We start from the raw sequence: 11,398 nt of genomic DNA, 5'->3' as shown, positions 1-11,398 counted from the left end.
GAATTTGCTCTCGCGCATATCGGACTACTGTCAGATCGTGCACTACTGCAAACCGCAAATTGTTGTGAATCAAGGGGTCCTGTGAGAAATATAATCTACGATGTCTCTTCTTCCTCTCTGGTTTGACTACGACGTCCGCCCATCCAGGCTGCTGGACCAGCACTTCGGATTGGGAATAATGCCGGAAGACCTATTGGCCACGGCGTTTTCGAGCAGCATTTATCCTCGCAGCACGCTTCGCTCCAGGGACTACTATCGCCCGTGGAGCGCTCTGAGCCGCGCCGCCGCCCATCAGGATAGCGGCTCCAACATCACCGTGGACAAGGAAAAGTTCCAAGTGTGCCTGGACGTGCAGCAATTCTCCCCGGACGAGATCTCGGTCAAGACCGTCAGCGACCAGATCGTCGTGGAAGGCAAGCACGAGGAGAAGCAGGACGAGCACGGGTATATCTCGAGGCACTTCGTGAGGAAGTACATGCTGCCCAAGGGTCACGATCACGAAGACGTGGTGTCTGCGCTGTCCTCTGACGGCGTGCTGACCATCACGGCTCCCAGGAGGCAGCCCCTAGCCGTGGAAAGCGAGCGCGTGGTGCAAATCCAATCCACCGGCCCTGCCCATCAGTCCATTCAAAAAGAATCTAAGAAACAGGAAAGCCAGAAGATGCAGGAATAAAATCCTGAAATCATCCTAATACCTACCTACTTTATTTTTTCAACCTTTAGACTGAACATTTTTAAGTTCCAAGCTTTTTTTTCAATTTAAGATTTATTGAAGCTCATGTAATTCCATTTTACGTATTTAATTTCTTTCTCGCACAGAATTTGCGCTTGAGAATTGAATAAATACCTAAACTTAGAATTATTGCGTTTCATTTAATATCTATAACTTGAAACTAAATAATCATTATCATTCCCTTTCCGCACCCAATGGTGCATATGGCACTGCATTGGTACACCAATCGCAGCATATCTTGATTATTTTTGTTACATGAAGGTAAGATGATCAGTCTTACTCTTCAGGTACCAGTCCAGGGACTATGAAATATTCTAGTGTGAAAACACCCTTTTAAATAATTGGATCATAATATTTTTGTCGGCCTCGTGGTGTAATGGTCAGCCCGTTAGCCTACCATGCAAGAGGTCTCGGGTTCGATTCACGACATTTATATATTTGATATGAAATATTTATTTTTAAAAAAGGTTTTCACACTAAGATATTTCATAGTCCCTAGACTGGTACCTGAAGCGTGACTAATCATCTTACCTTCATGTAAAAAAAAAAATTCAAGATACGTTGCGATTTGTGTACCAATGCAGTGCCCTATGCACAATTAGGTGCGTAAAGGGAATGACAATGACGACAGCGACGAATATTTTTTATACTATCCACAGTAAAAACTGAATATGTCAGTTAGATTGTTGAATGTTTATATTGTGTTAGTGGTAGGTACTTGTAAGTAGGGTCAAATGGGAAACAGTGAAACAAAAAAGTTTAATTTTAGAAAAATCTGTATTAATTTCATGAACACCTTTCTTATGGTAAATTAGTAATTTAACCGTTAGCTTAACTTTACTGAAAGGGAACAATAGAAAACATACGTGTAAATTATAAGTGATTTTCTGAAGTCGATTGTTACACTGTACAGTTCTGGGGTACGGTTTAGCAAATGGCACAATGAAAAACATTAAACAAAACGGATTTTTTTAAAACATATTTTGAGAATGAATATAGGTCGGCTTGCCTCTTTATTTTATCTTGAGTATTTAAATGCTGTTATGTCATTTGTTCAAACTGACACGAGCGCCAGATCGGACTGAAATGAATAATAAAAACGGTTTTGTATTTTTGCACGCTTTTTTTAAAGGTATTTGATTAAATTTCTCACCGTTTTGATGAGGAAGTCTAAAAACAATGGAGTAAATCGAATTGGCACAGTGAAAGAGTGTTACACTGTGCCTCGTTACATTCTGCCTATTATTATAATAATAATTAGGGTATTATAATAATTTGCTTTCAATTTCAAAAAGATAGATTCGAATAACCGGCAAGCTTGTTTGATTTATCAAACAAACAAAAAATAAATAGGAAACACACTTGAAGATCTCGTTCTAAAAAACATAAAATGTAAAAAAAAAAAACAAATTAACATTGAAATACAATCGTTATGTAACGTACGCGTTACCACGTTTTGCGCTGGTTCATCACCCGCGTATGCCACAGTCAGACTTCCCGACGTAAGCCACCCCCCTAAGCAGAGTCAAAAGGTTAAGTCGGAAGGTAGGGGCACGACTGCATCGACTACAAGTCAACCTCAAAAGCTCTGAAAAGGACTTTCCACCTAGTTCAATTGGTCAAGCGAAGCGAAAGTAGTAGGCTGGCAGAGCGGAGAGCGGAAGCACACACAGGGCCATAAGACGAGTAAAATGCGCGTTCAATTTTAAGAGAGTGGATCTGTTGGATGAGTAGATTTATTCTTACAAGTTACACACATTATAAAGCGTCGCGCATCGAGCTCGGCGGAGCTAGCAGCAACGCTGGGCAACTGAGTGGAGGGGGTCGCACTACCCCCACCAATCGAGTTACCCTGCTGGCCGCAGGCCTCGGAAATAGCGGCGCGCTACACCACAATCCCCCCTACTCGAGGTGGTTTTGGCTACACCCGCATGGTACTATTTGACCAAAAGCTACGACGTGCGCAACAGATACAATACACAGTTATATAACATATTTTTAGGACTTTACACATGGGTGAAACATTTGAATAATCTTCTAAACGCTATAGTTGTCCCGGTATCGCTAAGGCTAGGCCCGAAAGCGAACCTTTGTATTTTTTGAGGGCACTTGGCTAACAAATATTAGGTATCTAGCTAATATCTTATATTTCCCTTTATTTGTTTATACGAAATTCTCTTTATTAAAAACAATTAATGAACAGTTATATTTTCACTTGACAATTTAATTGCGCGTCCGGAACATGTTATTTCCAAATATTTCTAAAAATATCCTAGGTACGTCAAATTCGCTTTTAAAAATATGGCGCTTTTATGAAAACAGCAATTGTTTGCAATAATTTGTTTGAAAACAGCAATAATTGTCCAAATCGATTTGATTGAATTAACAGAAAATGTCTCTCAATCAACATTTTTACCATTATGTAGCGCGACTATATATCATTGATCTGAATAGTTCTGAATAGTCTGATATATATTTTTAGTATATTTTAGTATATATAATCTAAATATGAAGAGTTCACTACTATACAAGTTTCTGATAAAACATTATTTTTATTTCAAGCATTTTTTTCATAGTTTGCACTAAATATCTCAAAGGTCCAAATATTGAATCAAAAACAGCAAATGTCACACGGATATTTTATTTTATATTTAAATATAAATACAATTTTTACAAAATTTTCTAGTTCTGTACAGTGCACTAAAAGCATATCTAATTTGAATATTTTTTAAAAACCGTGGCATCCAGTTTGTTTAAAGGCTATTTCAGAATAGCAACAAAATGTTTTTTTTAATCATTACTCCTACTACTACCACCATCACGCCATTTTTCCATAGGAGTTGGTAGAGAGGATGGACCGCCTATCCTGGATACATACGTTTATTCTAGCATACATTCCTAGTTTCTTCCACGTTCATACATCTTGTCATACATGCCTTTTCGTTCTGCCTGCAATTGACATGAAAATCGCTACTTTACTCCAACCTTCAATCCTTCCGATGCATGTTTTGTGGGCTCCACACTACTGATTTGGTGCAATGAAGAAAAATATTTGAAAACATATTGACAAGTGAAGCAATAAAAAAAAAAGGAAATGTTATTACTGTTATAGTGTACCCCGTGTTACACTGTTCCCCATCTGACCCTATACAAGTCGATGTCAGTATAATGTAAGTTCAGCGCTACACAAAGGTAAAAATAAATAAGGGAAATGTCCTTTTCCTCATATCAATATATTTACTGATTTTACACAAAGTAAATACTAAGTTATATATTATTATTATTTGAAAGTTGAATGCTGTGGCGCACATTGGTATATATGTAATGCGCAATATTTTTCCTCTAAATAAAAACATTACAAACACGCCCTCCGCACAGCGATAAAATAACTTTGGGTGAAAGAGAAATACGAGTACAGAGTACAATCGTTTTATTTTGTCAAACGGTATCTAGATATCATGCAACGCGATATTTAAGCCCACTTTCATGGCAAAAAAAAAATATTTATCTATTATGATCGACATCCTAAACGTCATCAATTTAAAGACGGCTCTACACGTTCGCCAATACGTTTGCCAGTACGCTGGCAAATACGTATTGGCAAACGCCTAGAGGGGGGTATCTGTGATGGGCATATATTCGGATACGCGCCAGCGTAGCCGAATATTTACGGCGCTGAACAAAAGTCTGATTGGAAATATGAGCTGGCCAAATATATGGTTTTGACCTATCATATATTTTATTTTCATTTAAAAAATTGATTAAGTAATTGTTAAATACCTATTCTGCATACTTAAAAAAAATGCAGTCGTATCAGATTTGGGAACGTTCTGAACTCAAGTGTTTTGTTTTACAATGCGCTATTTGTGATTTTGAGTGATTTGTGTTTCGTTAATGAATACACGTATTTTTCTCTCGCCAATAATTTTGAAATAAATTTACAATTACACTTATTCATAAGATTAACACTTTTATTTATTTATTTTTTTGTAGTTTCATATACGTTGATCAATGGTTTTATTATAGGGCAATATTGTTTTTTGGAAAAAAAAACTTTATCAGGCTCGGAAAAAAGTTGAGCAGTGTGTGGTCATAAAACTTTTTACTCATACAGCTAAACTATTTTATAAAATGAAAATGGAAATTTATCTACGTTTCGGTTGCACCCTCTGATATTTTTTTTTCTTCAGATTTCTCTGGAGCAGGGGTCTCCAAACTACTGCCTGCGGGCCAAATCCGACCCGTCAGTGTCATCGATCCGGCCCGCGACACCTAATGTCCAGTGTCATCAATCAGGCTCGCGACAGCTTATAGTTTATTTGGATAAATAACATAGAATGATAGTAACTCGGTTTTATTTATTTGCAAGGTAAAGCATAATGACAACCATAATGCGCAGAAAATTTAACTTAAGCATCGTAACTAACAAACAATTTAAAGGAATCCAACTAACATTATAAAGATACATATCAACATTATAATTTATTAACACATAAACATATTTATTTATGTATTAACCCTTAGACTGCTAAACAACGATATATCGTTGTTGTTAATCCCTATCATAAAGTTCTAACTAGACTGATGCTGACGTCATAATCCCCAAAAGGGCAAATTAATTCGGGAACTGCTTGTTGCACTTAACCATCAGTGGTATAAAACATTTTCAAAACATAAAAATTACTTATTCGACGGGTTATTATTAAGTTTCGTACCTATTTCAGCCCTACGGAAAATTTAATACAAAAAATGTTTTCTTAAGCTCGGTAAAAATTTGAACATTAAATTGTGTACAGCAAAGTTTCTTGAAAATTTATAAAAAATAATATAAAATATTTTAATAAAAACGAACTACTTTGAACGACATCACTTGTTCATATGAATCATCCAAGGTATATTTTACTCAAATTTTGTTTAGCATGCATTGATGGAAGTGGTAGGTTTGATAATAAGGGCACTTTGCCCCGCAATCAACAAAAAAACCATCATAATACTGTCGCTTCAATAATAACTATTAAAACAATGCGCCTTGAGATTGCTGTGCGAGATCATTTTTGTTTGTTTTTATTTTCGATTAAGAAAGGGTTTACAACCGCTGTACGAGAATGTGTTGCGGGTGGCACGAGTTGTCTATCTTGCTCACTCCACTGGGCTTGAATTAGATATTTATGAAATGGAAGATTTTTCTTGGAACTGCTATTAATTTTTAAAACAGTAGTGTGTTTGGAAAACAACGTATTCGATAAAATATTTTTTAAATGTATTAATAATAAGATTTCTGATTAGATTCTTGAAAAACTGCGTAGCAGCGTAAGGGTTAAGATGCTCATCGGTTACCGTCAAACATGACAATTTCGCCCAGCCATGACAATTTTGCCCACTGCCGAAATCCTTAACAAAATCAAGTTTTAAAGTAAGAAAAGTTACTGGTATTATAAAAATTATATTTGGTAAGTATATTTTAATAGTTCCAAGACAAAACTAAATATTTAGTTTACCGCCAGCTTCAGTTGATCACTTGAAATTTGAAGTTAAACTTGAAGGTCTGTTTGTGCATGTCTACAAAAATTGACAAAACTTTTGTTGTTGCGGAGTTTGTGTTGAAAGGAGGCAAGTAAGTTTTATATATTTCATTGCATACATAATAAAGACGCTATAGAACGTATTTCTGTATATCTATTTGAACAAACACAATAGATATTTAAGGGGGCAAAATTGTCTTAGATTTCTTAGCTAGTGTAACAGACGCGGCGGATCACTGCTTCGTCCGTAGCAATCGCGCCCGTCACAAGAACTGTATTTCTATAGGTGCTGGTGTCAAACGCAGAGTGGCCGGGCGTAGGCGGGCCTCGGCCGACGAACGATAAGCTCCGGGGAGGTATCGTCGCCTAGAGATCCCTTGCGGGGTCGCTAGCGAGTAGCGCTGGCGGCCGCAATCCTGAGTCAGGCAACCGGGTTGTAAGGCCGGTATCTCTCCGTCGGTGGGAACGGCGGGTGTGTTCCGGGGAAGTATCCAAGGGTCCAAATTATCCGGGGTCCAAAATCCAATCCAAAGAGTATCCGAGTTCCAAGTCCAGGGGGGTAGCGGTGTTCGAATCCAGGTGGCGATGAGGTCCGGTTTGAAGCGAGGTAGGGAGGTGAAGTGGAGAGTAAGAAGCCTTAGTAGTGTGGTGAGATGACTGACTTTATTTTTCCCCGGCGGGGCTATATATACAACATTTTGCCGTGCGGCGGTGGGCTAGGCCAATAGCGGGCGGTGCTAGGTTGACCAATCACGCGGCGAGAGAGATAGCGAGCACATTTGCCGGCTCTATCGGTCTCTCTCGCGCCACGTATAAGGTCCCCACCCTCCCGCTACCGGCCGCAGTTCCCCGCCGACCGCGCGGCGATCAACACGTATACAGAACAACATAAAAACACATTATGGGCATACAAATATTTTCATGAATTCTAATCTATATGTGGGCTTCAGTATGGCGATCACCACCCCCGAAAGTGACAAATACTAGTCTTTATTGAGGAGGTGGTAGATCGCTTACACATACTGAAGCCTCCTATGCTACATTAAAACCCCAGGAAGGGCCGCCAAGTTGGTGCATGTACTTTTACGTCGGCAACACTCCCCCCTGCCGAGGAGGCATCTCTGCGCCGACGTCGTCCTTGATTTGCAACACGGCGAGCTTGACGGCGGGTCGTGTGTAGGTTCCGGTGGCTGTCTGGACCCGGGCGCTCCTGACTTGTCCATCCTTCCCTGGTGTGACTGCTATGACGCGTCCCCGCGGCCATTCATTCCGCGGGAGGGCGGCGTCCGTTATTATGACCAGGTCATCGACCATGATCGGTGTGGCGGCCTGTTGCCACTTCCGTCGCTGTGCCAACGTCGGGAGATATTCCCTCATCCATCTTTTCCAAAATGCGTCGGCTAGTTTCTGCGCCACCCGCCATTGTTTTCTGAGGCACAGTTCGGGCGGCGCGTCTCTGTAATCGGCCAGATGCGGCTGGGCCCCGCTCGACCCGATGAGAAAGTGCATCGGAGTCAGCGGAGCGTCGTCTCGGCTATCAAGCGAGACGTGGGTTAGGGGCCGAGTGTTTACTGTGTACTCGGCCTCCGCTATCGCTGTCATTAGCGTTTCCTCTCGGGGGGCTTGTTCCTTTAGAATCACCATAAGCGCCCCCTTTATCGACCGGACGAGCCGTTCCCAGGCTCCCCCCATGTGTGGCGCCGATGGCGGGTTGAACACCCATTTGATCCCTCTCCTTGTCGCCTCGTTCTGTAGTTCGGGATCGTGAGCTAGTTCCTTCATGGCGGCCGCCATCTCTTTGTCTGCGCCTCTGAAGTTCGTCCCGTTGTCCGAGTAGAGCGTTGTCGGATGTCCTCTGCGGGCCGCCATCCTTCTGAGGGCCTGCACCGTCGAGTCAGTGCTCAATGACGGTGTAATTTCAATATGCACGGCCCTCGTAACCATGCACGTAAACAGGGCCCCGTATCGTTTCTCCCGGCGTCTTCCGATAGTTACGTATACGGGCCCGAACATGTCCACCCCACAGTGGGTAAAAGGCCTTACGTGATGATCGAGTCGGCCGGCAGGCAGCTGTCCCATGAGCGGAGGCTGCGGGCGGGCCTTCTGTATTCGACAGTAGCGGCACTCGTATATAATTTTCCTTATATTTGTCCGTAATCGTGTTATAAAGAACTGTTGTCTGAGTTCGCTGAGTGTCCGCTCTGTACTTGCGTGTTGCCGCGACTCGTGATAATGCCTTATCAATAGACGCGTATAGGCGTGCGCTCCGTCCAGTATGACGGGCGCCTTTAGTTGCTCGCTCACCGCGGGGGCTTCCATAATTCGCGTCCCCATTCTGAGGACGCTATCTTTATCGAGGTAGGGAGTGAGACCCAGCAGGCGGCTGTTCCGCGGGAGGCACTCCCCCCGTCTAATTGCGGCTATCTCGGCGTGGTAACTGTCTGTCTGGCTTATAAGTATCCACGCCCTCTCTGATGCCTTGAGTTCCGGGGCGATGAGTGTCGCGCATCCTGTATTCTTTTTCCTGCAGTGGTTTATGAAGCGCAACACCCACGCTGTAGTCCTGATCAGTCTCCGCCAGGAGGAAAATCTTCTTTCGTCCGGGAGGGCTGTCATCACGATGGCACTGTTCGCACACTTTATTTCACTGCTCGTATCCGGGGTCGCCGTTATTATCTTGAGCGGCGGCCATTCACTTTTATTTTTCTTTATGAAACTCGGCCCACTGAACCACATGCCGGCCGGGGAGATGTCTGGTATCTCGCCGTCCCGCGTCCCGAGATCAGCGGGGTTCTTCTTTCCTGGTACCCACCGCCACTCTTGAGCGTTCGTTAGCTCATCTATTTCCCCTAGGCGGTGGGCTACAAATGGCGTGAAGATACGCGAATCACTCTGGACCCAGCACAGCACCGTAGTAGAATCTGTCCAGTAGTAGGTTTCGCGTATATTACTTCCGCATTCTTTCTTAATTGTGGCCGCCAGTCGCGCGGCCATGAGCGCGGCTTGTAATTCCAGGCGTGGAATTGATAGCGCTCGTAGCGGGCTAACTCGGCACTTGCTAGCCATGAACGTCGCATTCCTTCCGGCGGCGTTCTCCTCCACGATGTAGGCTACGGCGCAGCTCGCTTGCTCCGAGGCATCGGAAAATACGTGCAGCTCTACTGGCTGGCCCTTGGCGCTCGATACGCGCCGCGGTATAGCGCACTCGGTATTGCGTAATATGTCCACCCAAGTGCGCCATTTCTCTGCGTGTTCTTCATTCACTTGTTCGTCCCACTCTATGTGGGAGCGCCACACATCTTGTAGCAGTATTCGCGGGCGTATTGTCAAACACCCTACGAAACCGAGTGGATCGAAAATGCTCATAACTTCACTTAGCATCTGCCGTTTTGTAGGCCTCTCTGTTGGAACCTCCCGTGACACTTTAAATTTAAATTGAAACTCGTCTGTCACCGGGTCCCATTTGATGCCGAGGACCCTCTCTGTTACGGAGGTTCCGCTAATTATTTCGCGTGCGCTTTTCCCTCTCAGATTTGAAGGAATCGCTTCCATTACGGAGGGATCATTACTCGCCCAATTCGCGAGGATGAATCCGCCCCGCCGTAGTAGTTCGCTGACATCGTGGCGCAGTTGTATCGCCTCTGCTGCACTGTCTACGGCATCCATATAGTCGTCCATGTAGAATTTATTTCGCACAGCATCCCTGGCGGCGGCCATCTCTTGCCCGTGATCTTCTGCGACTTGATTTCTCACGTACTGTGCGCTGCTCGGTGAACACGCCGCGCCGAACGTCATCGACGTCATAATCATTTCCCGAATTTCTTCTTCGGGACTATCGCGCCAGAGGAACAGCTGCGCCCTCTGGTCTTCTTTTCTTATTTTAATTTGGAGAAACATCTCCCTTATATCTGCTGCCAGCGCGATCTTTCCCTCGCGAAATCGCATTATATTTCCCATAAGCGATGAGAGAAGGTCCGGGCCGTTGGCCAACATGTCGTTCAATGACTTCCCGTTGCAGCGGCTGGCGGCGTCAAATACTATCCGTATTTTATCCGGTTTATTCACGTTCGTCACTGCGAAATGCGGCAAAAACCAAAGCCCACTCGCAGTGTCTTGTCTTTCAGCCAGCGTCAGTTCCCGGGCATACCCCTTGTCTAGATATTCTTTAATCTTTAACTTGTAAGCCGCGGCGAATTCACTGTTTTTACTGAACTTTTTCTCTATGCTTAAAAATCGATTCAGCGCTGTACGGCGATTATCCGGTAAACACATTCGATTGTCTTTCCACAGTAGCCCTGTCTCGTACTGTCCTTGCGGTAGGAAACGTGTCGTGGCTCTCATGGTTTCTGTGGCTCGCGCCTCCTGACGCGATATCTTGGCTGTCGAACTTATACCTAACGCGTCGACGGCGTAATTCTGTTTAACTAGATTTTCTAGTCTCTGTTCTGTACTAAGCGCCATTAGTATGCTGGCGTTAGTCTGGCGTGTCCGCCCACCGTGTATCACCTTTCCTAAGGCTGTCACTGAGGCGATGTATTCCCCGCATCTCCGTGCCTCTCTCGTCACTATGAGAGAGGCGTTATCTTGGCCGATGAGTAACTGCGGGCACACTTGTCGCATCCTGCCTTCCCCTTCAATCACGGGCTGTAGCGGCAGACTCAGCTTCTGTATTGTGTTTGCGCGGAGAGTGAATAAATCTTCCGTAACTCCGCGCACTTTAATTGTGACTTTTCTTGATGCACTATCTGTTACGCACATTCCGCCGGCACCGTGGATTTTTAATCCTCGAGTCTCTCCCGGCGCGCCGATGTCGTTTGCTATTTTTGCGTCAATCAATGTCACGGTTGATCCCTCATCTAGTAACGCGTACGCGTTCACTCGTCCTCGCGGACCACTTAACATGACGGGAATCACTTTTAGGAGGACCGGTTCCTCCCGAGCGTAGGTGCTCGTCACTATATTATTCGTCCGCGAACTGTGGCCGTAATCGTAGTTTCTTTCATTTGAACTCGCGGCGCGGGTTTCGTTCGCGGTCGGTCTGTTTCCCCCGGCGCCCGCCGCTGCAGGCGTGTCGCGGCGGGCATTATTATCTGGCGCTCGTATATCGGCGCTAGACCGAGCTTCACTGATATCGGCACTATTT

General features: G+C 44.1%; 1 pseudogene across 1 annotated transcript; it reads left to right on the top strand.

The window, feature by feature from the left end:
• On the top strand, positions 1 to 1,847 carry LOC148275277 (protein lethal(2)essential for life pseudogene; annotated as a pseudogene). Its single transcript, XR_015824068.1, has one exon. The product of XR_015824068.1 is annotated as a protein lethal(2)essential for life pseudogene (transcript).
• The last annotated feature ends 9,551 nt before the right edge of the window (positions 1,848 to 11,398 follow it).

This window comes from Micrasema longulum, unplaced genomic scaffold (genome assembly GCF_059751315.1).
Source record: "Micrasema longulum isolate JH-2025_06_02 unplaced genomic scaffold, ASM5975131v1 h1tg001469l, whole genome shotgun sequence".
Taxonomy (NCBI): domain Eukaryota; kingdom Metazoa; phylum Arthropoda; class Insecta; order Trichoptera; family Brachycentridae; genus Micrasema; species Micrasema longulum.
This window is presented reverse-complemented; position numbering and strand designations above follow the sequence as displayed.